This window comes from Trichechus manatus, unplaced genomic scaffold (assembly GCF_000243295.1).
Source record: "Trichechus manatus latirostris isolate Lorelei unplaced genomic scaffold, TriManLat1.0 scaffold00034, whole genome shotgun sequence".
NCBI lineage: Eukaryota > Metazoa > Chordata > Mammalia > Sirenia > Trichechidae > Trichechus > Trichechus manatus.
The window spans coordinates 10,979,498-11,000,797 of NW_004443970.1; the positions used below are offsets into that span (position 1 = coordinate 10,979,498).

The 21,300-nt window shown below is 40.1% G+C and overlaps 1 protein-coding gene across 4 annotated transcripts in view; it reads left to right on the forward strand.

Annotated features, from left to right (window-relative positions):
* Positions 1 to 21,300, forward strand: part of PPARGC1A (PPARG coactivator 1 alpha) — an 804,378-nt gene that overhangs the window by 697,540 nt on the left and 85,538 nt on the right. The window lies entirely within an intron of this gene.

The following is a 21,300-nucleotide window of genomic DNA, read 5'->3' on the forward strand; positions in this document are numbered from 1 at the left end:
TCTTTTAAAGCAAAGGGCAAGATGCTTACTTTTATTCGCTTTACAAAGTAGGTGAGCAGTTATTATTCTTATTATTATATTTTTGGTCCATACTTTGATTTCTCTGAATTAAAAAAAAAAAAAAAAAAGCTAAACCCAACTAATCTAATATTTATTTATAGTCAAAATTCGCTTACCTTTCAGTAGTGAGAATTACCTCCCAGACTTTAAACTCTTATTATAATACTACCCTACAATAAGAATGTTTATCTACTCCTATTAAAGTGTTACTTTGAGAAAACAGGTTTTCTTCCAAGATCAGTGCTCATTTGCTTGAAAGTAAATGATGTTCTACAAGGGCCAACATTCAGTGAGCACTCTGGCAAGTGAATTGAATAAAGACTGGCAAATTGAGTAGTTCTCAGTATCACAACCACCAGCAGCATCATTATCATCTAACATTTTCTGAGTGCCTACTATGTGCCAGGCTCCAGTAAAGCTCTTTAAATGCATTTGTTTTCTACCAGCAAAGACAGGTTTTTTTAAATATTCAATATTATTTTGTTGAAATCCTGAGTCATTAAGAAAAACAGTTTTATAATACTTATTGAGTTTTTCCGGCACTCACACACATAGAAGTCTCCGGAAAAATGTTTGTTGAGTGCATAGTAAGTGAGTGATGAATATAGCAATGATAAAAAACAGTAATAGGAATAACAAAAATTGCCAATATTTTGGAACACCTAAGCTTTATGTATTTTATGTCGTCTCCTTTTCCTCTCAAAATAATCTATTGCTTAGGCACTGTTATTGAACCTTGGTACTATCACTATCATTCCCATTTTACATATGGGGACACTGAGTCTCAGAGGGGATATGTGATTGCCCCCAAATCACACCACTGACAAGTGAGAGACCTGAAACTGAACTCAAAATTTACTTGACTTCGAAGTCTGTATCAATGGTACAAATAGGGCTACAGTGAATCTGGGTGGCAGCCATCCTTTACAAAGACATATCAAGCTGCCTCTTTGCTGAATATGTTTAAAAATAGAACATAATCTTTCCTTTCAGTGTTGGTTAACATGGAAAGCAGGACAGTGATGAGCTGAGGTGGCTGTAGGCTCTGCCTGCCAGTGGCTAAGATTTTATAATACGTCTGGAGCGTGAACTGGGTCTTAGAAGAATGCTTCAGATAGTGAAGTTAGGGCTGGGAGAAGGAATAAGGGGGAGGAAACACAGACCATTTGTGGTTAGTTATACTTTCCCAGGCTTCTTACCCAGGTCTTAGAAAGTTCATGTGAGGACTTGGCTAGTTAGAACTGGTAAATTAAACATTCCTCATTCTCTACTCTTGTCAGGTTACAGGCCCATTTTAAGTCATGCTGCATTAAATAAACAGTACTTTAAAAAAAAATCCATGTCTACAGACCTCTTATCTCAAAATCGGCTATTTCATATTGGGCGAATGCCATGCATTTTGTAAATGAGGGAGAGGGAATAACTAAAAGGTGTGTGTGCTACTTTCAAAGAAGACAACTTTCTCCATGACCTTTTGTTCTCCTGTTTCACTTTGTAGTACCTGCACGAGTTTTTGTAAAACTTCCAGTTTACTCCCGCAGGCGACTTGGTTAAACACCTATTTAGTTATCTATAGATGTGTAATCTACACAATGGCATCCCTTCTATTTCCCTGTATAACATTCTACCACTGATAGAATTGTTTCTAGATACACACTCTAAAAAGACAAGGTTCATTTTATACCAGTGCTTCTTCAGCCAGGCCAATTTTGCCTCCCAGGAAACATTTGACAATGTCTAGAGACATGTTTGATTGTTACAGCTGGGGGAGATGTTATTGGAGTCTAGAGGGTAGAGGTCAGGGATGCTGCTAAATATCCTACAACACACAGGAGAGCCGCCACCCACCACCCCTAAAAAAACATCCAGCCCTGAATGTCAATAATACTGAGGTAGAGATACCCTGTTTAAAAAAAAAACACCGAAATTCCCCTTTATAAAGTACTAACTATGAATTGATCAAATTTCTGAGAGGACACTTAGTAAGATACAGAATATAAAAACTCAGAAGTCATAAAATTATCCGGATGTTCAGGGCTGTGAGATTGATAGGTATTCTCTTAGTGACAGAGCAAAAGTGACTGTTCAGACAACTCCTCATCACAGTTTCCTCTGATGTCACAAACCCATTCTTCTTTGTCTAGTGGAAGGGTAAGGTTCAGGTGTGGCAATACTGTCATAAACAGCAGCAGCTTCAGGAGCATTTGCATATAGTGACGATGCCTTTACTCTGTCCTCTAGAGTTAAACTCAGACATTTCCTATAATGGGAAAGGAAAGTGTGTTTTGAGCAGAGGTGGAATTCTAAAACTGTGTCTTCCTCTGTGTAGAAAGTCAGTAGGCAACAAAATAACCCTTGAATGGCCCTGGCTTTGTGAGGCCTCTACCAAGCCAGAGTTATCACTGAAGTCATTTCCCAGGGGCTGTGCCTTTAAATCTCTCACCATGGACTTTCACCTGTACTAACTTTCTTCCAATTCTCAAAGCCCTGCCTCATCCCATTTGAGAAGGCTTTGTACTTGAGCAAGCCAAACAGTCACGATCTTTGCCATCTCTGATCTGCCAACAATAAACATTATCTATCACAAATTTCAAGAATAAAACAAGGCAGTGAATAACTAAATACTTTTTCCTGACTCAAGTAGCATGTTGATGACACCGTCGAAAGCAGGCCATAGGACTTCTGAATACTAATCAAAGTAGAAAGTGGTACTTATATAATATGCTGGTTGCCATCCTGTTAATTCTGACTCATGATGACCCCTACTGTGTCAGAGTAGAACTGCACTGAGCCATTCTCACAATCGTTGTTATGCTTGAGCCCATTGTTGCCACCACTGTGTCAATCCACCTCGATGAGGGTCTTCCTCTTTTTCGCTGACCAGAGCTACATAATAGCATAGCAGAATGTTAAAAGACAAAAACAAACAAATAAAACTTAGTAGTCAATAGAACTTTCCTCTTTTTGCTCATTCCGTGCATTTGAGTCCAAGTTTAATTTTTATTTAATTAAAAAAAAAGAAAGAAGGGAGTTGAATGTCACATTTTGGAAAAGAGTGGATTCCTGAGTGGGAGCAAAGGTGTGCCAACATGCAATGGTACACACTGGTTGAGTAACTGCACATACAAACAAGGGTCTCTGCTTGCACAACTTGTGTTTGGATGTGTAAATGTAGGTGGTCAGGTGTATTCAGAAATTGCTTATCAAAACAGGGCATCAGGCCAATAGGTATAGCCTCCAATGAATTGAATCCATGTGTAAGGAAAACAGGATGCTGTCCCTGGACTGGCTGGTAGCAAGATTTATGTTTCAGAATATTGCAGCATAACTTCCTTCCCTCTGTTGCCTTTGTATGTTGTTTGAAGGAGGAGAATAAAGAGCTACTTTTTATAACACAGCAGTGTGTAAAGATGGGTGGCATGGAGTTCGTTTAAATGGGTGGCATGGAGTTCGTTTAAATAGCACATCGACCCTTCTGGGTCACTGTGGGCCATCTTGTCCTTGCTTTATTTTAACACCTGCTTTAATGCCTCCATGATACAACTGAATGGACATCTCTCATTCATGCGTCTGTTACTTCTGAATGCAGCTACTTGGGGTCTTTAGAACATGGCGAGTGAAAATTCAGTTGTTCTGAGGCCTGCCTTTGCTAATGGGGAGAGAAGGGCTCACAGCTGTAGCCAGCTTTCATGTTTGGTGCTTACTGGAGCTCTCAGTGAGGTCTTATATGTGAACTTCTGTAGGAAAAAAGAGGAGCTTTCCTCTTATAAAGGAACCCTGGTGGCGCAAGTGGTTAAGCGCTCAACTGCTAACCAAAAAGTTGGTGGTTCCAACCCACCAGCCACTCTGTGGGAGAAAGATGTGGCAGTCTGCTTCCGTGAAGATTACAGCCTTGGACACCCTATGGGGCAATCCTGCTCTATCCTACAGAGTCACTGTGAGTCGGAATCGACTTGACAACAATGGGTTTGGTTCCTCTTATATGTTTATAAGGTATCCTGCTACATGCCACTGAGGAAATGGGTGGTGGAAACTTTCAGGACTACTTGATCATTCTGGTGGGAATATAGATGATTTTACATTTTTTCTTGTGGCTTTCAGTTATTTTCTGAGTTTTTTTTTCTCCAGTGGGCATAAGTTACATACCTACCACACAGTTGAAAAATAATTGTTTATTCAACCAACCATGAGCATTTTGGGAGCAGGGAACCTACCTGTCTTGTATGTTAAAGTTTTCTCAGATGTTTTCTTAGAAAAAAGCAAAAAGTAACTACTCAATAAATATTTTTAGTATAATGAATAAGTTAATCAACCAAAAATTCATCGATGGTGTGAATTGCGTTAAATAATATGAAGATTACATGCAAAGCACAAAAGAAGATCCTTTTCCAAAAAGAATTTTAAATCTAGTTTGGGAAGCCAAATGAAGAGATGTAAAACAATTAGCAAACAATGCAAGACTGTGCATACATACATGTATATATGTACATATAATTATATACATTATCAATTGGAAAACAATGCAAAACTGTGTATATACATATACATGTATATGATTATATAAATTACATATATTATCGATTTGCAAACATCGCAAGACTGTGCATATCCATATACGCTCACATGCACACTTGCGCACATAACTGTATGTATGTGTGATACTAGTTAAGGAGAGAAGCAGCAAGAATAAAGTTGCCAAGGCTGCTAAGAGAGTAAGAGTAAAGTGTTTTCTCAGAGGGAGTAATGAGGTGAGGAGTTTGGTTTACTAAGAGTGAAATATATATTAATGGGGACACAGGAGTAGGGGAAATAAGTTTGGATGTATATTGTTGTTGTTAGGTGCCATGAGTCAGTTCTGACTCACAGCAACCGTTATGTACTACAGAATGAAACACTGCCCAGTCCTGTGCCATGCTCACAATCGTTGTTATGCTTGAGCCCGTTGTTGTAGCCACTGTGTCAGTCCATCTTGTGGAGGGCCTTCCTTTTTTTCGCTGACCTTCTACTTTACCAAGTACGATGTCTTTCTCCAGGGACTGATCCCTCCTGAATGTATGGTGGGTTCAAAATAATGGTGGGCCGTCAGAACCCAGGTGTAAGTGTTTTGAGTTTACATTGTAGAAATCAGGGTGCCGTGCCATTGAAGATTTTTGCAGGACAGCAGTGCAACGGAGGTAGTGTTAAAGAATGATAATGCTGAAGGTGGTAAGTAGGGGATAGGGGAAACCAGACAGCAGGCCCTACCGCATTCCAAACCAGAAAGGTGCAGGGCAGGGGCAAGGTGAAAGCCAAGGGGATGCCATCCAGGGAACAAAGACTTGAAGCACCTTGAAGGAAAATTCCATCAGCCCTGATGAATATGAGTTAGAGAAGAGAGGGAGGAGTCCAAGAATGCTAACTCAAAAATATTCCAGAGAGAAATGGAAGTGCGTGGATATCTTTCCCTGGTTAAGTTTCCGCTCACCTTTAGGGGCTGAAGTACTTTCCTCAGATTTGTGAGTCATTTTACAAAGGGGCTCTCCATCTCCCTGCTGCCTCAGGGAGAGAAAACATTTAGCCCAATCCACAGATTTAGATGGTGTCTGCTTTTCCTCACTTGTCTCCTTGCAGAAAATTCTGCAGCCTTCCATGGTAATGAATTCTTGCTTCTGACTGTGCTTGTCGTCAATAGACTTTTCTATGAATGGCAATCCTCTTGGAATTTTAACAAAACAAACAGACAAAAAAAGCCTGTAAAAACAACCTCACCTTAATTTAATCATTTGGGGAATAAATCCCTCTTTGTTACGTGGAGAGGTTGAATTAATTGACAATAATCACATTTTAAAGATTTCTGCTAGTTCTAATTTGCAATCAATAAATGTTTGTCATTTAAATTAAATTTACAGCCCTCAACCAGATTTTTGCCACACTTGGTAATGACACTTACCGACAACATAGACTTCAAGTAAGAAAATAATAGTCAGTTAAGTGGGGAGATAATTGGCTGTAACATAAGAACACCGAAGAATGTTGAGACTCATGGAGACTTATGGAGTATTTTAAAATACTCATCTTTGCATTTGTAGTCTACCACAAAATTCCAAATTCTGGGTATAAATCAGTTAGATGTTCGTCTTGAAGAGTCACAAATCAGAAAGCAACAATCTGACCCAGTCTGTATGCTGCTTTATTTTTAACTTCTACTGTCAGCTTATCTTGCAGGGAGACTAAATTGTGTTGTTCATGTGCTGGTGTGTGCGTGTGAATGTGAGTGTGTGTGTGTGTTCACCTACATACCTCAGTTGAACACTGCTTTAGACTTCTTGGCTTGATAACATCTGGCTTATCTTGGGAACATCTGATTTATCACCTTATTTCCTCCCCGCCGTTATGCTGACCATTGGAAAAATATGGCTCAGGAGTTCTGACCCACAGGGCTATGTCTGTTGGCACAAACCCCTACTAATAAATAGCAAGTCACAGGATGCTGGTTACGTGACCATCTTTCACCATAACTAACTTTCCTGGTGGTTGCTCTTGTTAATGGAAGCTATGGTTACAAGAAATTAGGTCGACTGCTATTTTTCATAGACTTTAGTCGAGTTCTTAGCCATTAGCAATTTGGAAAGTAAGGATCTATATGTTTCATTAAGCACAATGATTTTAGAAAGTACTGTTTTTTTTTTTTTTTTTTTTTTTGTGAAGATAAACTATTTCATAGCAGATACTCCGGGTGATCCAAGAAGGTGAGCCACTTGATGGTTTCTCCAACCTCCTGGACTCTCAATGAGTCATTTCAATAAAAATTACTCTGCATGGGTATCTTTGGAGTCAAAAAAGGGGAGATCCACCTTCACAAAGAGAAAAACTTGCAGAGAAATTGAGAGAAAGGGGCTCATTGACTCTTAGATGTACTTTACATATATTAGTGTCTAGGTTAAAGTAATCCAGGCACAGGTTGCTGGATTGGACAAAGTGTCTATTTGCATAGCACCTGTGCATGCCTGTGTGTAAGCTTATACATATGCTGTGTCTGTTTGTCCACATATTCCTGTCTGTAACCAACATTATGGAAAAACAGCTCAGCAGATAGCTCACCTAAATGAAAGCAACAGACAAAGCCGATAAAAAGATGACCATTAAAGATGACATTCTTGAACAGAGAGCCAAACACTTCCTCGACCATCCCCACCCCAGACTTTACGTTTATAGCAAGGTGAAGTTGTCCCTATAATTATGCACCTATCCTTTTAGCAATAAAAACTTTTATTGTGAGTTTTATAAAATGGATTGCCTGTGATGGCAAACAATTTTGGAAGGGCCTTTTTTTGTTTGTTTTTGTTTTTCTTCAACCTCTCAGGTTACTTTCAAGACTGTGTACTTGTGAGGTACAGTTTGAAAGCAAAAGAGGCTATTGTGTTTTCCTGTAGGCTGCCAATGATGCTAAATTATAAGTAGCTAGAATGAAAGCAAGAGAAAAGGGGAGAGAGACACACAATGAAATACACTCACTTATTCTTGGCAAAGGCAAACTTTTATGAAGATAAATGACTTTTTATCCATTAAGCCATTTGTTCCGAAATAATGGTAGGAGATGCTTGTATGTGCCTTCTCATTTCCAAAATGATCAAGTCATTTGCGTAGTTTAAGACTATAAACACTAATATTCTGCAGGCCTGCCCATCTCCATACTACTGCAAGTTATTCATTCAACGTTTGGAGCCAGGTGGATTAATGAATTACCAGATCTTGCGTAAAATGACTTGGCCTGACTTTTAAACAACTACCTCTTTTTTTTTTTTTTCCCCAATCAGTCTTGTGATTGATGTTAATGGGCTCCCAGGGACCAAGCCCCCTATAGAATTTGTTTTAACCCCCTCCCTGTCATAGTCGCCTCAAGAGCAGCCATCACTTGACTGTAAGTGGAGAGTTGCATATTGTTATGATGCTGAACAGATTCAGTGGAACTTCCAGACTAAGACAGACTAGGAAGAAAGACCTGGTAAACTACTTCGGAAAAATCAGCTAATGAAAACCCTCTGTTGTCACAATGGGCCAATCCCATTGTGCATGGGGTTTCTGTGAATAGGGAGCTGACTTAATTACAACTAACAACAGCATCTTCTTTAGCATCCCCCTCCCCCACATTTTTCTATTTTCTCCCAAACTTCTACTCAGAGGCAGTCAGTTGAAGGAGGTACAATCAGGCTGGTAGGGCAGGGAAAGTAGTGGAGACTCAGTAGTCCAGTCTTCGGTGGCTTTTGCCCTTCTCTGTGGAGCCCTGGTGGCTCTGTGGTTAAGAACGCGGTGGCTAACCAAAAAGGTCAGCAGTTCGAATCCACCAACCACTCCTTGGAAACCCTGTGGGGGCAGTTCTACTCTGTCCTACAGGGTCGCTATGAGTCAGAATCCACTCAATGGCAATGGGTTTGGTTTTTGTTTTTTTTTTTTTTTGGTGCCAAATCAGCATGATTTATCAGACCCATCTCTTCAGCACAGCGAAGTTTAGAGACAGCTCCATGGTGTTCCTCTCACAATATGCATAACTGGAGCTCTGAACTTTGAAGGAAAGCCTCAGAGCTATTTGCAAAGTGCTGGTGCTTAGTGAATACTAAATTACATTTAGGAAATAGTCTACTGCTACCAGTTATACTTCATTTTTATTCTTGACACAGACACCTAAATCAGAGAACAGTAACATTTCAGAGATTATGGAAGCAGTTTGGGTATGTTCCAACACTATAATAGGATCAGAATTTTAAGGCCTTTTGTATTATTACGAATAGTCACTTAGTTTCTACTGCAGTGTACTTTGTAGGGAATTACAGCTTTTACTAAAAAGATTAAAATGCTATTATGCAAATGATTGCAGTATGTTATTATGTTTACAAATTAACATCCATGGCTCAACACACAAATTAACTAACTATTCTATCTATGTTATTAAGGATTTAATAAAGTAACTGTTAATAAAAATGGGTAGCTTGGAACACTTAATAGGAAACAATTGTGATTTAACATAGAATTTGAGCATTGTGTTTAATGTTCTAGGTGATATAATGGTAAAATAAAGTTGAGCAAAGCACACAGACGAACCAGGACAGTTTGAACTGCAGAGGTGCTTGTCTGAGACACTCATGAACATGAACTAAATAGCTTCGGACTATAATGTATAGTGGGCAGCATATCAATAAATCTAAGTAAAGCACACAGACCATCTTCTGTTAATAAATAGTGCATTGAAAACATAATTGCCCTCCATTACATGTTTGATATGTTCCATACACACAGAGAATACTTAACATTATTCTAAAATGGAGCTCAAAGCAAATTTTGCTGTGGCAAATGGAATTTAGCCGCAGAATATCACTGTGGGATAAAAGAGGAGACGGCTAGGTTCAGACTAAGATGGCTTTACAAACAGGGCTGCAAATTGCTATTCCTGGCTGTTCATAAGAAATCATAAAAGCAAGGAGATAAGAGCCACCAAGGTTTCTGAGAAATGAATGTATGTGATTATGTTATCTTGCAGGTTGGATTTAGTAGACAGACCGATAGCACCTTCACTTTAGTCCAACAGGAAAAGTAGAAAGAGATGCAAATTTTGGATAGCAAACTTTGTTAGAATAGGGAAGTTCCAAAAGACTGTAATTAAAATGCTTCAGAATAGACCTAGGATTTCAATCACCTGAATCCTTTGCTAGGTCTCAAAACAAAGCAAGCAGTGTACTGGATGTAGTATTATATCTACGTCTCAATTAATTAGCATTATAATTAATATTAATAATAGAGTTAGAAGCTAATATTAAAAGAAGAATGCAATTACTAGAAAATGCTGGAGACAATTTAGTTCATATTTCAAATATTTTGGATTTATTTTTCTGAAGAGTCAAAGGTGTTGAAGGTTTCTGAGCCTATAAACAATGACCTTTTGAGGTCTACCCACTAAGGGCCTCCACCTTGAACTTCTTAGCAGGAATATCTGGGTGTGCTTAAGACATCTATGAACACGGAAGTGAACACAAAGTTGGTCAAGGTTTGTGCACTTGCATACAATACAAGCAGTTTATTTTGTGCCAAATAGCACCTCTGTTGTTGGGAAACTACTTATGCAAATTTTAATATCTGGCTTGAGCGAGGTGCCTGGGATCTTCATTTCCTTCCCCATTTGGATAAATTATGTTATTTTTCACTATTCCAAATTTGTCCTTGTGGAAGCGAGCACTTGCAAATTCGTTGAAGCTTGTGAAGGAAAAAAAAAAAAAAAGTGGTGGGTGGATGGGGAGAAAGAGGAAGAAAACTTCCAACTGAAAACACTTACTGTGACAGCTTATGATTTGACGGTTTGTGGCCTTGTCCCGTTCCCAGTTCCCAGGCACCTGATCGAGAGAGTGGTACAAGCCTGTTATGCAGGAATTCCGGAAATCTTGCCAAGGCTCACCTGACCTGACCAAGGTTTAAAGTACTTGCTGTAACTTTACTCAGCAGGGTGGAAATGCGTGCCTCTGTATGTGCGTACATACACACTCATATTCTTTTTTTTTTTTTTTTCCTTTTTTAAAAGAAAAAGTGAGACTGCCATAGAAGGGTGGTAAAATAATTAGTCCAGTAGACAAATGTCTTGGCCCGTGTTTAAACAGGGCATTAAGGACACGGTGTTCCCAACAGTCACATATCTAAATACAAACCAGTGTCAGCTGCCATGCAGACCAGAATGTAATAGCCTCCTTTCACATAGGTCATCGTCAATCCGTTTTGGTGGCAGTCACACTGCACATCTGTTTCTGCGAGCTGCAGCTTCTTAAGGTGGCATTTGGACTTCATAAGAACACAAACAACCAAGCTATAAATTGCCACTGCTGGAGTTATTTTGAATAAGTGTATACTGTTTCATATAATGGTGAGGCTTCATAATATTCACAGTGAATACGTAACACCGATCAGTTCAACAAGCATGAAATTGTATGTTGTCAACTTGTCACATAAATAGAGTCATATTCTGGCTTGCGATAATGTTGAACTAACACTTTTTCCCCCAGAATTGTTGAGAGGGTCACGAAAAAGTGGGGAGGTAGCACTTCCTTTGGGTAGATAAACAGTCAGGGCTATTGTAAAGTTGTTATGACCCTTGATGAGTTTCTTTTCTTGCCTCCCTCTGAAGCGCCTGCTTTTTTGGGTGAATGCTAATTGGCTAATCTGGTGTGTTTCTTTTGTCATCCAATGGTATCATTTTCAGCCAGAAGGCTTTTTTTGGGTTATGTATGTGTGAATAGCTTTTTTTTTTTGTTCTCCTTAAAAAAAAAAAAAAAAAAATTATTTATTTCTTCTGTTCTTAAAGTGCAAATCGGTGCTAATTGCCATGAAATTCTCTAACTTAACTCTGGCAAGGTTTCTCATTGCCTTTGCACCCCTCTTAACGCTTGATTCATTACCACAGCATTAAGAAATCATGAAAAGCTGGACATTTTGTTCAAACTTTCCAGAAAGAGAGACTTAGGGAGATGCAGAAAAGAAAATATTGAATCAAATTTGCAAATTACCGAAAGGGAAATGGAGGACAAGTATTCCCTGGTAACTAGGGAAGCTACTGCAGAGACCACTTTCTACAGTGACTGATGTTTCTGCACCAGAGGCATGAGAAGAAACTGATGCAAGCATTTTTTTTTTTTTTTTTTTTTAACTTTTGAGAAATTTTTAGATGTGTTCAACTCTCCCCATATTCCTTCAAACGGCCTGAAGACAGAAGGCATTGCAGCCTGTATCTGCGGTCATTTTTACTTACCTGGCTCCACGGCTAACTTTAAAACCTCAGGACAGTGCTTTGGATATTCTAAAGCTATTCAGATATTACCGACGATTATCACTAACACTGTTCTTTTCATCTCATATCACTTATGGCATTTCTTCGTGCTTCTGGATTTTAAAAGTTCATTTAATGTCTCATCGGTTTATTTTCTCACTCATCAAAAAATAACTATTGTCAACCATTAGCATGCTCGGTTCCTTGCCAACTTCTGCTGGTAGAGTGGTGAAGAGTAGACGCAGTTCTTGGCCACGTGAAGCTCATGGTCAGTGATGAAGACAGACTTTTAAAATAGCGTGAGATAAGATGTCTGATAGAAGAAGCAAAGCAGGGACTTTCTCCACCTGCCTATTATCCTGGTCATCACTAACCAACAAAGGCTGCCCTTCTCTGGATTGGTGCACTTAACATCTTCAGAAATGGCTGAACCTTGAAGTGGAATTTTGCTGGAGAGCACTTCTCCTAGCTCTAAGGGCCTTCTTTCTATTCTAAACCCAGAGCCCAGGCATAAGATCCAACAAATATATGGCAGAGGGAAGGAATATTTGAAATTGGGAAATCCGAGATTTATGGTGTTCTACACATACTGGAGTCCCTGGGTGGTGCATATGGTTAACACCCTGGTGTCTACCCAGAGGCACCTAGGAAGCAAGGCCTGGCAATCTACTCCCAAAAAAGTCCACTTTTGAAAACCCTATGGAGCATGGTTTTGCTCTGACACACATGGGGTCATCACGAGTCAGGAGTTGACTCGATGGCAGCTTATATAGCAACAACAGTGAGCATACTAAGTAAAATAATAGTTTGCTCCTTGGAGTTTCTGGGGAAAAGAAGAGGAAGCCAACTTCTGAGAAGAGAGCAAGGCTGTCAGCAGCAAGTTCTTTGGCCAGTATGCATGTCTGATGTGACCAGGATGCTGTGCCCTGGGCATAGCATGGGACGCCTTTGGATAAGAACTGTTTCGTACCATTTTAGGCCTGTTGACCTTTCTTTCTGAGAATGATATTCAAGTCCAGCTGGAAGGGCTGAAATGCTTTATGCCTATATGTGACACTCTGTATATGTGGCCTTTCTGTCTCATTGGAGGATTCTTCTCTAAGTGATATCTCAATGTCTCATGGGCTGGTGCTATATAGGGGGTGTGCTGTCCCCTTGGGTGGGACGTGCACAAGAAGAATGATAACTATCTCTTTCCTCCTTCCCCTGGAGGTGCCAACTATTAGCCTCCTCTAGAGCCTTCTTCAATTAGATCTCTTTCAGATTCCTGTAATACTGCAACTTAAACCTATTCTCCCAATCCTTTCTGAGAAGTTTATTTCTGCTTTTGGCTGGCCCTTACACAGGGAAAACACTGCCCATTTTCTCTATTATAGGAATGTCCTTGGTTTTTCCATGCACTCTTTGCCTAAGGACATTAACTTCACTGGGTGCCATCTCAATCACTCAGATGCGAATTTGGAGTGTCTATATTCCAGAGATAGTTCTCCTGGGTGTCCAGGATTCTGCCTGCAGAAGTTCTGTCCAGAAATGTTCTCATGTCAAGATCCTCTTGTATCTTACCAGCACATGCTTTGCAGGGACACCCTGCTCTCCTCCGAGCTGCATGCATCAGCCTAGGGCTTTTCCTTTTAGGTAGTGCTGCCTGGTGGCCAGACTTGCCTCCTGTTCCCATTGGACAAGAGCCTGAGCAAATGCCTGAGCATTTGAATGCAGAGATGCTGCCTAGGATAAGTGACTTCTTTCCTCTGCTGGTCCCCAATTCTAGGGCTCTGTGTGCAGCAGATTTGAGAGTTACATTAGGTCACAATGCCACTTTCTAGCTCCTTTAATCCTATCACCTGGCAATCCCAGCAATGTAGCTGAGGTGGCTGCCCCTGTCCTAAAGGAATTTGTGTCAATTTCTTCTGGGACAAATCTCGTCTGGACTGCTTTGCAATATTTGTTCACACTGAAAAATTTGACAAAGACATTCTGTCCACTTAGAGCCAAAGAAGTTTCTGTGTTTAGATGAATTTGGAGGTAACTGAATGTTGCCTGGTCTTGGCAGATAACTGAGTCTGGTGATCCACATGGTGTGATCCATGCCCTGTTTAATTTGTCTTTGAATGGCAAATGTGTTTCTTCTCTGAGTCAGCAAAACAGATGACACCATCCACAGTACTGTGTGACCTCCCTGCTGCTTTTGTGGTATAGGAAAACAAAGCACCAATTCCACTTTTTCTTTCTTCTTTAGTCGCTTGTTTATTTTTCTTTCTATCATCCATGTTTCACAGCTGAAAAAGAGGATGTGCGTTCCATAGATAGGATGCATTTTACTTGATCATGCTGGGCTATTTGTCTAATTCAAACTAGTAGGACTCATTTCTCTGGACATTATTAACTTGGTATTATTGTCTGAAGCATAGCTAAGAAATCAGAACACTGGAGAAAGGTCTCTGAGAAGCCAAACTGGATTCTGAAAAATCCTACCATCAAACTTAATGCATGTTATTCGCAGATAAGCTTCCCCAGCCCTTGCTTAACACTTGCTACCTTTTGTTTTACTTAACAATTTAAACAAGTCTAATTATTGGTTTTCTGAACACATACGAGATTAGAAGAAATAATTTAGAAAGTTAATGAGCTGGTAGAGGCACAGGGATCATAGACAGAAGTGGGAAGTGACCCAAAGAGATGAGATTGGAAACTACAAAATGTAGTCATACACTCAAAATATGGCTGTCCAGGGCCATTTGGAGTCTCTGAGTGGGTGCTAAAGGAGTCCCTGGGTGGCGCAAATGGTTAAGCACTCAGCTACTAATCAAAAGATCAGAGGCTTGAATCCACCCAGTGGTACCTCAGAAGAAAGGCCTGGCAATTAACATCCAAAAGATCACAACCATTGAAAACCCTGTGGAGCACAGTTCTACTCTAATACACATTGGAGTGCCATGGTTAGAATGGACTCAATGACGGTTGTTTGGGGGGCCATTTAACTTATAGGCAAAAACTCTGTATTTCTCAGTTGGTCCATACAGTCATTATGAAATATCCTTCAATGCTATGATAATCAATTTTAATAATTTTTAAGATGGAGAAAATATGTAAATGATTTAAAAATATTTCCATTAAAATGCTTTAATGAAATACTGGTGCTTAAACAAGTAGACTTCTTTCATGTATCTGCACCTAGGTGGATTAATGCCTGATGATGTGAGAGATAAATGAAGCATATGTACGAACAAAATATTTTTAGACCTGGAAGATTTTCATGGAGTCTTGATGTTATCCTGTGAGTCTTTCTCATGCAGCAGTACAAGTAAGAGAATGCTCCATGAAATGTTGAACTTCGTTGTAAAATCTGTCAGATTACTTTCTCCTTTAAAAAATGCAATTGGTAGCATTTTCCTCTGATAAAGAGTCTGCTGATTCCTATTTTGTCAATAGTAAAGCTCTTTGACTCCAAGGCCATTGGTCCAGACAAATACAGCTAAGCGGAGTTATCATTCAACAAGTAATCACTCGCATTACTTTAGGATGAAATTACCTATTCCCCCATCCTTCCTTGCTTTCCATTCTTATCCTACTCAGGCCTCAAATAAAACCACCAGTCCAACAATGTACAGTTCACTTGTATATACTGTATTTTACGCAAATAACACACGGCTTCTACATTTGCCAACCACGCCATCCCCTCACGAGGTATTTTTGTAAACATGCTATGCTATTTTTTTTTTTTAACTGCAACATGTAAAAGAAAAAAAATAGCATAGTGGTGCTTACAAAAATACCTGATGGGAAGGGTGTGGTTGGCAGATAAATGTTGAAGGCATGTATTATTTGTGTAAAAATACGGTATTCATTTGGAGCATATGAGATTGTGATATGGATATTGACAGTAATTCCCCTTTTTTTCCCATTTTTGTTTAGAGACTTTTATAAATAAATTATCAGCCTCAGGGCTTGCAAAACAATCACTAAAATGTGTTACTTGGTTTAGATAAAGGATTTCAGAGAATGAATTCCCTAAATCTAATTTCTGTCTAGAAGCCCCAGGGAATGCTATAGCTGTGTCTTCCTTATCCAAACTCTCTCGACAAGCTCTGTCACCTTTCCCCTCAGTGGAGAGAATGGACAGCTTGGGTTTTTCTATACGGAGCCTGAGCTTTGGTTAGGCCATGACCCCTCATTAATATTCAGACTTTGGCAATTTCAAAGAATGCTCTCCACCTTGGCCACTGTAAGCAGCTGGGCTCACCTGGCACTTTCTCACGCTCATCCTTTGTACGAAGGCATTTGTGTCTCTCTTCATGTCCCTTTCAGAAGTAATTCTTCTCCTTGTTCAATTTTTCCCTTCCTCTTTATGGCTGTCATAATAGCTCCTGATACAGTCAGGCAGTGATGACCCTGTCCATCACTCACCTGCAAGCTATTCTTGAACCAAGCGGATGGTCCCTAAGTGAGCAGATTAATTGTGCCAGTAGTGGGCCTCTCTGCCTGACCTTTCGTCCCGTCGTATAAAAGCTGATTCGAGGCTATGTGCAAGACTGGCTGGCCTGCCATCTCAGTGCCCTCCATGGAGACAAACAGTGGGAAGGGAAGTACCAATGCAAATTAAATGCAGGGGCAGGGCTGGAGTAAGGTGTGCAGCTGGGGTTGTCAGGAATTAAAGCTGCTCTCCTTTGAAAGCCAGGAGAAATAAGTCTTAAAGGATGAGTCCAAAAGAAATTTTTCATAGATGCCTTTTCCATAAACTGTATTACAACAGTGTGCTATTCTAAAGACTGGCTGTTTGGTGTATGTTAAATTGGAGTCTCCACAGGCAAGGGGTAAACTATTAAACCCCTAAATTTAGGAACGGATTGTGGTCCTCTTTGGCATAAAGTGAGTTTTTATTGACACATGTGCAAAAGAGCATTTTTTTCTTTTTGTTAAGACTTTTGACTTGTGGGCACAGATGTCTGTCTGGGTGATAGCTTTCTAGCTGTGTCCCTCAAACTCACTTATAAACTGCATGAGGAAGGGACTGTGGTTTAAGCTGTTGCTCCATCACGTCCTCAGTGCACAGCACAATGAATGCCACACTCATTGTGGAAACTCCATCTCCAGTATCTGTTGATGGATAGATTTATAGTGGTTCTACCAGAGACAAGAAAATGACCTTCCCAGTCATTTGGACCAATAATGCTAAAAATAAGACATAGCAAAGATCTGAGAGCATGTTCTCCAAGAGATGGTTTGTAAACAGAGCCAACAGTGGCAGCTGTATGTTGTATGCCTGCCAGAGTGGCTGTGAACTTACCTTCTAACTCACCGAGGGGACTTGCTACTCAGATTACTCGGATTAAGATACATGGGTGATTTTAATGGCAGAGAGACATGTAGCTATGTTAAGCCAAGGAGCATTGGTTCCTAAAGGCACTGCCACACGTGTTATGAGGATATTGAGTATTTGTTCCTCTCCCCTACAGACAAAGGAATCTTTCTGACACTCAAGGAAGAGCTAAAGAATAGATAATTTTATGGGATTCCAGAGCATCAGAGTAACTCTGCCCCTGTATAAGGACCAGTGTTTTATGTTTGTTAGAAGGGAACAGTCTACCCAGCCCAGGTCTTTAGGCTGACTCATGTGGTTTAATTCAGTATACTCTAATCCAGGGTGCTCTAATACAGGGACTGATTTAATTCATTCTTAAATTTGCCTATTTATAAACTATTTAAAGAACACCAGCCACATTCTGGAGTCCCTAGGTAGTGTAAACAGTTAATGCGATTGGCTGCTAACAAAGATTGAAGGTTGGAGTTCACCCGCAGGTGCCTTGGAAGAAAGGCCTGGTGTTCTACTTCCAAAAAAAACCTCTATGGAGCACAGCTCTACTCTGACATATGTGGCATCACCACGAGTCACAACTGACTCGGCAGCAACTGGTTTAACCACGTACCAGGCGCTTATTTAGGTACTAATAACACAAAGATGAATAAGATGCAGGGTTTTCTTTTCAAAAGTTGGCTGTCTAGAGAAAAAGACACATTTAGCTAATTATAATATGTTGTTGTTGTTCTGTGCTGTTGAGTCGATTCTGACTCATAGGGACTGTATAGGATAGAGTAGAACTGCCCTATGGGGTTTCCGAGGCTGTAATCTTTACAGAAGCAGATCGCCAAGTCTTTTCTCCCACAGAGCGCCTCGTGGGTTCCAACAGCGGACCTCTCAGCAGCTGACTGCTTAACTATTGCGCCACCAGGGCTCCTAAATTATAACACAATGGGATGAATTCTGGAGTACAGTTACTTATAAAGTGCCTTGGAGACACAGAGGAGTAACAGTTTATGCCAAAGGGGTAAGATGAGAGGACATTGATAATTGTTGAGAGATTCCTTACTGGTGAGACCTTGTCAAATCAGAAGTTACAACATACTCTTATTTATTTATAAACTGCAGTCAACTGCACGTCCCCACCTAACTCTCAGGAGGAAGACAGTATGGTCCAAAAAAAGGCCATGGGTGTAAAAAGGATGAACGTAGTAGGCTCTTAATACAATTTCTTAGTTGAATTTACCTTGCAGCAAGCCTTTCTACACTGTACTGTGCAGTCCAAGAGCTCATTAGATTTTAACAAAAGCAGCCCAGCTAAATCAGAAGGATTCCTCAGTCGGGCACCCCTGGGCAGTAGCTCGTAGAGCAAATGTGACAAATAGAATCAGAAATGAATTAAATAGTCAGCTACAGCAAGCCAAGCTTAAAAAAAAAAAAAAAAAAAAAGAAAATTCCCTGAAATGACCAAAAATGGAAGCATATTACAGTTATCTACATTCCCAGTGAGAACAAGTTTGGTTGTATTTAAGATAATTCTCTAGTGCCTGCTATTTTTAGCCCAAGGGTAAGCGCCTTTAAGAGTCTTTCCGCATTGCATCCCTTTAACCTGGCCTAACAAACTAAGCCAATAAGCTGTCTGATTTTTTTTTTTTTTTGTCCATCCAGGAGGAAGAGAGATAGCTAAAACAAACCATCTGTGCGGGAAAATGTTCGGCCTATCTTGTATTAAGAGCTTTTTTCATATAGATTTTTAAAAAATCCCAATATTAAGTGTTGCCTGTCAGAGACCAAAATGTCAAGATTTGCTGTTTTGAAATTGTAGGCTCATGGTTATAAAAAGAGGATTTTATAGGCCTAGTCTAATGGAAATAAACATTACTCCATTACCTTCAGTACAACCAAATCTTTACAGTTCAAGCTATCGTTATTAATGTCGGTGAGAAGAAAGCATTGTTTCCAGAGGTTTATTTATTTATTTATTTTTTAGGCAAAGAAAGACTGGCGAGCTGTACCATAGCAAATGAAAGTTTTCTTAAAGCTTTCTCCTCACTGACTTTGCAGTGTGTAATTTAAAAGCAGAAAGCAAAGAAAATGTAGTTTTAAAACACTAGATGGACAACTCCTGATATCTTTCTTTCTTACATATTAACAACTCTATGTGAGACTATTACTCTGTCAATTCTTGTCTGTCTGTCTCCATATAGTGTATATAAACAACTCCATCAGCTCTTTAACGTCCACCACCTTTGTGTGTGTGTGTGTGTGTGTGTGTGTGTGTGTGTGTGTGTGTGTGCGCACCTTCTGTATGGGTCTGGAGGTATAGGTGTGGGTTGTCCCATTTAAACTGTATAATCCATGCATGGATTACAATACTTAAGAATGGATTATCTTTTACTCAGTTCAATAGAAACAATGCTTCTAATCATCAAAGTTTAAGACTGTTCTGAGGTTAACCAGTTCTCCTACATCTAGAAGCTTGCATTTGTCAACTCAGTATGGGATAGATTTCAGCCACACATACTGTCAACTGATTAATCACCAGGTATTTAGTGAGCTTATATTATGTGTAAGGTGTTATGTTAGGTACAGTGGAGGTTAGAAAGGTATCCAAAGCAGAGCCTCCGTCCTCAAAGAGTCTTGTCATCTAGTTGAGGAAATAAGGCACCCTTGTCCATAGAGTATGGGAGAGAGATGCGGCAGTCTGCTTCCATAAAGATTACAGATTTGGAAACCCTACAGGTAGTTCTACTCTGTGCTGTGGGGTCACTGTTAGTCAGAATCCACTCAACGGCAACCTGTGGGTCTATAGAGTGACAGTCATGGAAATTTAGGACATTTACAGAGCTGTTTCAGACACGGTGTATAGGCGTTATGTTTTACAGCATCTGATTCTCCCTTAATTGCCAGCTTCTCCATGAATACTGTATTGAACCCCTGCTAAGTGTCCATATTAGACTTGGTTATGCATGCTTTCTGTCTTCCCACAGATTAGGAATTTAGGAATTATTACTAAACAAGAGGAGTTTCTGGGTGGCGCAAATGGTTAAGTGCTCAAATACTAGCTGAAAAATTGGTGGTTTGAACCTACCTCGAGGCACCTCATAAGAAAGGCCTGGTGATCTGCTTCTGAAAGGTCAGTCTTGAAAACCTTATGGAACAGTTCTTCTCTGCACACATGGGGTCACCATGAGTCAGAATCAACTCAACATCAACAAACAACAACAACAATTAAACCAAAACTCAGATTTCCTGGTTCCCACTGGTTCTCCACAGTGTCGGTAGGATAGAACTGGTATTTTCTATCAGGAAGCCTTAGAAACACTGGCCAGTCACATAACCATCTCCAAGGACATATTTGCTTTATTGAGATGCTCTATTGACTGTTAAGTGATCAAACGGTGCCTATTCCTGCAGAGACCCGGTGGGATATGGGCATTCATTGCCCCGCAATTGCCATCTGCTGCCAGTGAGATGTTTGGTGCTTTGCAGGCTTGCTCCTGATCTTTCATACGCTTTAAGACCGGCTGTTAATCTTTAGCACAAGGCTGACTCTGCAATACAGTTCACACCAGGTTGTCTAACTTCTTGTTTGTGTGCTCCCAGGGAGCAGAAACCAGTTTGCTGTTTTTCCCCCAATCCTCAATCGTTCCTTGGGGTCCCTGTCTCTGTCTCTGCCCTTTGTTCTCCACGTACAGTCTGTTGCTGAAGACTTCGTTCTTGTTCTTCGGTGAATGTTCACCATCTTCTTCTATCATTTCCTTTGGACCCTCACTAGCTTGTGATTAGGCTGCTACAGCCTCCTTAATTGACCTCCTCCCCACTCTAACAATGCTGTCCCCCGCTTCCTGAAGAAATCATATCCCACACATGGCATACTTGATTATGATATTTTCAGCTTCTGCTGTGTGCCTAGAACTTGGCAGAAAACTTTGCTACATATAAAAGAAGTATGAGAACTTTAGAAATTATCTTTCGTTGAGGAGTCACAGCTTTATACAGAGACAAGACATCCACGTGACACAATTAGAAAATGAGTGAAATGGGTATAGTCCCTGACAAATTTCTAGGCACATTAAGGAACATACATGCAAGATATTCCTGAGATAGCCTCTGCCTTCAGTTTCCATTAAAAACTAACTGTAGCATAAGGCAACATGTG